The sequence below is a fragment of the Vitis riparia genome, chromosome 15, assembly GCF_004353265.1.
Source record: "Vitis riparia cultivar Riparia Gloire de Montpellier isolate 1030 chromosome 15, EGFV_Vit.rip_1.0, whole genome shotgun sequence".
Lineage (NCBI taxonomy): Eukaryota > Viridiplantae > Streptophyta > Magnoliopsida > Vitales > Vitaceae > Vitis > Vitis riparia.
Genome location: NC_048445.1, coordinates 17,535,639 through 17,542,081, shown reverse-complemented (window position 1 = coordinate 17,542,081; position 6,443 = coordinate 17,535,639). Strand labels below are relative to the sequence as shown.

The 6,443-nt window shown below is 31.9% G+C and overlaps 1 pseudogene; it reads left to right on the top strand.

The window, feature by feature from the left end:
- On the top strand, window positions 1-760 carry LOC117931662 (annotated as a pseudogene).
- The last annotated feature ends 5,683 nt before the right edge of the window (window positions 761-6,443 follow it).

Genomic DNA, 6,443 nt, shown 5'->3' with positions numbered 1-6,443 from the left:
ATGGTAGATGAAGTGAAACTTTTCAAAACATTCTCAAGTCCTTTTGCTCTGAGGATTGTTTGAGCTCTGCAAAATCAAAGTCATAGAGTATAAAACCATATTTGAAGATCTCTCCAACAAGAACCGTTCCCTTCTCCACTATAATCCTGTTAAGAAACAGATTCGAGTGCTTGTACACAATGGAAAACCCATCGCTGAATCGCCTGTCATTCTGGAATACATCGATGAGACATGGAAGCAAGCTCCCGTATTGCCTGAAGACCCTTATGAGAGAGCCATGGCACGTTTCTGGGCATAATTTGGTGACAATAAGGTGGATCTAATTACAAGTTCTTCCTTCTTGAAACAGCTTCAGAATTAAAGGCCTTGTAGTTTGATATTGGTTTGTTTCTTGATATAGGTTTTGCCATCAATTTGGAGCATCTTTATCAAGCAAGGGAAAGAGCAGGAGGAAGGCATCGTTCCAGCCATGGAGAACCTCTAGTTCCTGGAAGAAGAGTTGAAGAGAAAGAAGTTCTTTGGCGGAGAGACGGTCAGGTTTGCTGATCTTGCTTTGGGTAGGCTTGCTACCTTGATCAGCATATTGGAAGAGATTGTTGGGCTGAAGGTTATGGATGAGAAGTTTCCATTGTTGTCTGCATGGATGCAATATTTTGCAGATGCTCCAATCATTAAAGACAACTGGCGACCTCGAGACAGAATGATTGTCAAATTCCAAGCCCTTCGTGATGCCACCATTGCAGCAGCAGCATCTAAATAAAGCTTTAGGGTTCAGAGAATAGAACGAATAAGAATCAAATGATCATGCCATATTTCATGTCGATTGGTGTTTGTGTGCAGGGAGGGCTCTGCTGCTCTTCTTTCCTAATGAAGAACCCCTTGCTTTATTAATCATCACAAAGCCTTATCCCCAGCTGATTTGGGGGTCTGCAACAAAATGGATTTTAATATTGATGACAAATTATAAGCCTGTAATCAAACTCAGATTTAACACCATTTTCTGTGTTCAGTAGAACATGGACATGAACAGTAATGGGGGCATTTTGCAAAAATCAAGTCCAATCCAACAAAAATACACTATAACTCTCAAAGCAAGAAACGGACAAATGGAAAGAAAACAAGAGTCATTAACTATCAATATAATTGCCATAATTTTCTATCGACAAGAATTACATTCGGCACCTTCGAGGTAATAATGCAAAAAGACAAGCAGAATAATTCAAACATTTTCGTAGAATATTTGTAAACCAGGAGGTAAAAGCAAACATGTCCTAGTAATCTCCACAACCAAAGGTTCCATCCTTGATGGCAAGCCTTTTCACTCTAGCTGCCCATAGAGCATATTTGGCTTCTCATTCTCAAAGTTGTGCAGAAGAAATGGCAAATTTGCAGCATATCCTCCATTAGCCAGCAAGTATACTTAATAGCTTGTGAACCTCTTCAATTCTTTGAAGAATTTAAACCCCTAGGACACCTCAATAAATTGTTTAGCTGAAAGGAAGAACAAAGTTCTAAGAGATGACCTAGTTATGTTTGATGCCCATGATTTACCTACTCATTTCTAGGCTAAATTTATTGACATTGGTTGTTTCATTACTAATAGGATTCTAATTAGACCATGAACTAAGAAAATGACTTATGAGTTTTGGTCTCAAAAGAAATCTGGTGTAAGTTATTCTAGGTCTTACTAAGTGTTAGATTACAAAGTAACCTTGTCCTTGTCAAAGTGTGAGACTCACATTTTTGCATGCATCCCCATTCCACAGTAAGACTCACTTTTTATTGCGAAAAGTTGATTTTTAATAAAATTGTTGGATTCGACACTTATTTTATTACATATGAAAGAAACTCTGTATAACTCCTTTGGAAAAAGGATAAGTCTCTAAACCAAAAACAGATTTAATGGTCATGTTACCAATTAAGAAAGTACGGTGATAAGTCATAGCACCCCTCTAACCCTATATATTTATGGTTTCAACTAAATAAATGAAGAGAATTATGATAATTGATTAATCAAATATGAATATCGAGGAAAGTACAATACAAGTAAACATACAACATGACATAAGGTGAACAAAAATTACAAGAATATACAAAAATGATGTAAGATAAATGAACAAAAAGGATTTACTAGAAGATAATTTTATTATTCCAAATATCACAATATATTTTCCAAAAATCTTGAAAGAATTTATTTACATTAAAAAGTTATTTCAATTTATGACCTCAATTTGATTATTTACAAAGCTTTTATTTATTCAACAAAAGATTTAATTTTATTCACTTTCAAATATATTTTCAAAGGCTTTTTCTTGTTTTTATTAATTTTTTATTAAGTACAATTCTATTGGAAGATAAATGTTTGAATTTGATTTTATTTACAAGAAAATGATTTTTATTTATTGTGCTTACTTTTGCTAAAAAAAATAATGAATTTTTACAATTTCATTTTCAAGAAAATATTTCAATTTAAATTTTATTTAAAGAAAGAATTTTTTTTTATGAATTAAAAGAAAGATTGTTACAAATTTATTTACAAGAATAGATTTTCAAACCACTTTTATTAAAAGAAAGATTTTTTTTTTCATATTTTATTCAGAAAACAATTTCTTAGCAAATTTATTAAAATGATCTTTCAATTCAAATTTTATTTAAGAACAAGTGACTTTCCTACAAAATATTAAACAAATATTTTGATAAATTTATTAAGAAGTGATCTTTACAAATTTATTAGAAAAAGAATTTTACCAATTTATTTATTTATTTGCAAAAAGAGATTCCATTCTAATGATTGGAAAGATTTTTTTACAACTTCTATTTACAAAAATTATTTTCCAATATTTATTTAAGAAAAAAGTTTTAATTACAACTTCTATTCCTAATCCAATTTTTATTTTAGAAATGATTTTGTTTCAACTTCTATTTTCAATTCAATTTTTATTTTAGAAAAGGAGTCTTTAAAATAAATATTCAAATCCAATTGTATTAAGAAAAGTGATGATTTTTCTTTAATTTTATTAGAAGTATATTACCAAATAATTTTATCCTTATTTTGTTAAAATTAATTTTTTTTCAATTTTATTTTATTTAAGAATTTTTTAAACTTTTTATTAGGACTTTATTTTAAAAAAAAATCCCATTTTCATTCAAAAGAAAGAGGTTATTAAATTTTATTTAAAAAAAAAGATTTTACTATTTCATTTAAAAAGATTTTATAATTTGATTTAGAAAAAGTATTTTTACGGTTTTTATTTGAAAATTGATTTTACAATTTCTATTTCAAAAAGTTATTTTACAATTTTTATTTGGAAAAGATGATTTTACAAATTTGTTAAGAAATATTAGATTTATTAAAAAGAAGGTTTCTAGATTTGTTTTTCGAAAAAGTGATTTTTTGGATTTATTTAAAAAATATTTTTTTAAGATTTATTTTAAGAAAACATAGATTTACAAATTTATTCAAAAAAAATGTTTTTTTTTAAGATTTATTTTAAAAGTGATTTTCCATAATTATTTACAAAATGATTTTATATATTTATTTTAATTAAAAAAGATTTAAAAAATTATCAAAAAAAGGTTTCTTTTCAGATTTGTTCAAAAGTGATTTTTCGGATTTACTTTTTATATATTATTATTCTTATTCTTATTATTATTTTAAAAAGGACTCTACGATTTTTATTTGAAAAGCATTTTAACAAATTATTGAAGTGATTTCTAAATTTATTTTATTTACAAATGTGGCTAAAAATAAATGGATTAATAAAATAAAAGAAACTATGTAAAAAAATAAATAAATTAGAGACAATAAGAAATAAATAAAACTATTACAAATAATTCATTTATTTAATAAATATTGTTATGTTTTGTTATGCTAGACGTTAGGTTGCTTTAGTGGGCTGTTGGTGGGTTGTTGCCAATCTGTCAATAAATCCCTATTGTTAAGGGTTAGTTGTTCATTTGAATTAGTCTTACCACGTTATTAGGAGCTTTGAAACGTGAGCTGTTATTTTTCTTGTTTTTCAAGTGTTGCTCTATAAGGCTATAAGATAGCTAGGTTTACTTTTCAATGAATAACAGAGATTTCTCCCAAAATTTCCTTATTTATTTCATAAGTTTTTCTGATTCCTAACATTTGGTATCAGGGCTCCGTCACGGGGCCTGGTTAAAATTAGAAGCAGCAGTCTTCTACATGTGTAGTGATTGAAGTACGATGACAGAAAATTCTTTTGTGCAACCAGTTATTCCGAAATTTGATGGGCATTATGATCATTGGGCAATGCTCATGGAAAACTTCTTGCGTTCTAAGGGGTACTAGGGCTTAGTGGAGAATGGGATTCCTGCAGTAGCAGAAGGTCTCACAGATGCTCAGAGGAAGAACATTGAAGATCAGAAGTTGAAAGATTTGAAAGCAAAAAACTATCTATTTCAAGCAATAGATTGTTCGGTCCTACAAACAATCCTCAACAAGGATACAACAAAGAACATATGGGATTCTTTGAAACAGAAGTATCAAGGTACAACACGAGTAAAGCGTGCTCACTTGCAAGCTCTCCGGAAGGAGTTTGAAATTCTTCACATAAAGGCAGGGGAATCTGTGAATGAGTATTTTGCACAGACTCTTACCATAGCCAACAAGATGAAAGCAAATGGTGATGACAAGGGAGATGTTGTTGTAGTTGAAAAGATTTTGAGATCCATGACTCCAAAGTTTGATTATGTTGTGTGTTCCATTGAGGAGTCTAAGGATATAGACACCTTAACCATTGATGAGTTGCAAAGCAGCCTGCTTGTGCACGAACAACGCATGAGTTCTCATGAGGAAGAAGAACACGCTTTGAAAATTACACATGGAGAACAATCTGGAGGAAGTGGTCGAGGCCGTGGAAGTTTTAGAGGAAGAGGAAGGGGACGAGGCAGAAAAAGCTTCGACAAAGCCACAATGGAGTGCTATTACTGTCATAAGCTTGGGCATTTTCAATGGGAATGTCCAAGCAAGGAGAAGGAAGCCAACTATGCTCAGACTCAAGAAGAGATGCTATTGATGTCTTATATTGATATGAATAAGGCAAATGGAGAAGATATGTGGTTCCTTGACTCAGGATGCAGCAATCATATGTGTGGAAAGAAGGAATACTTCTCGGATTTTGATGGAAGTTTCAAAGATTCGGTAAAGCTGGGCAATAACTCAAGTATGGTTATGATGGGAAAGGGCAATGTACGACTACAAGTTAATGGAAGAGTACAGATTATCACAAGAGTGTTTTATGTGTCAGAGCTAAAGAACAATTTACTAAGTATTGGGCAATTGCAAGAAAAATGGCTGAACATTCTATTTCAAGGTAAAAAGTGTAAAGTGTTTCATCCTGAGAAAGGCTTAATAATGGAGACAAAGATGGTTTTGAATTGAATGTTCATACCGTATGCTATATCTCAACCTATAGCATCTGCTTGTTTCAACACAATCACGGAAGATATGGTGCAACTTTGGCATTATAGATATGGACACTTGAGCTTTAAGGGCTTAAAGACTCTTCAGCAGAAGAAGATGGTGAATGGTTTACCACAACTTAAGTCTCCCTCAAGGCTGTGTAAGGCTTGTTTGGTAGGGAAGCAACAAAGGTTCTCATTTCCAAGGAAAAGCACCTGGAGAGCTTCACAAATTCTTCAATTAGTGCATGCTGATATTTGTGGACCAATCAAGCCCATCTCAAATGGCAATAAGAGGTATTTGATTACTTTCATTGATGACTTTAGTAGAAAAACATGGGTTTATTTTTTAATGGAGAAATCAGAAGCCTTTGCTGTTTTTATGAGTTTTAAGATACATGTTGAGAAGGAGACAAACTCGTTTGTTAGAATGTTACGTACTGATCGAAGAGGAGAGTTTACATCACAAGAGTTCATCAATTTTTGTGATGTAAATGGCATACGAAGACAATTGATAGCTGTCTACACACCATAATAGAATGGTGTTGCAGAACAGAAGAATAGAACTATTATGAATATGGTTCGTAGTATGATTTCCGAAAAGAAACTTCCAAAAACTTTCTGGCCTGAAGCAGTAAATTGGACAGTGCATGTCTTGAATCGAAGTCCAATAGTGGTAGTAAAAAACAAGACTCCAGAAGAAGCTTGGAGCGGAGTTAAGCCTTCAGTTGAGCATTTTAGAGTTTTTGGATGTATCTCCCATGTTCATGTGCCTGACAGTAAAAGAACTAAGCTGGATGATAAGAGCTTGAGTTGTGTTTTGTTGGGAGTTAGTGAAGAGTCCAAGGCTTACAGGCTTTATGATCCAGTTTCACAAAGAATCATAACAAGTAGGGATGTTGTATTCGAAGAAGACAAGAATTGGGATTGGGGTAAGAAATATGAAGAATCCATTGTAAGTGAATTGGAATGGGGTGATCTTGAGGAGGAAGCAACTATGTTTGATGATATTGAAG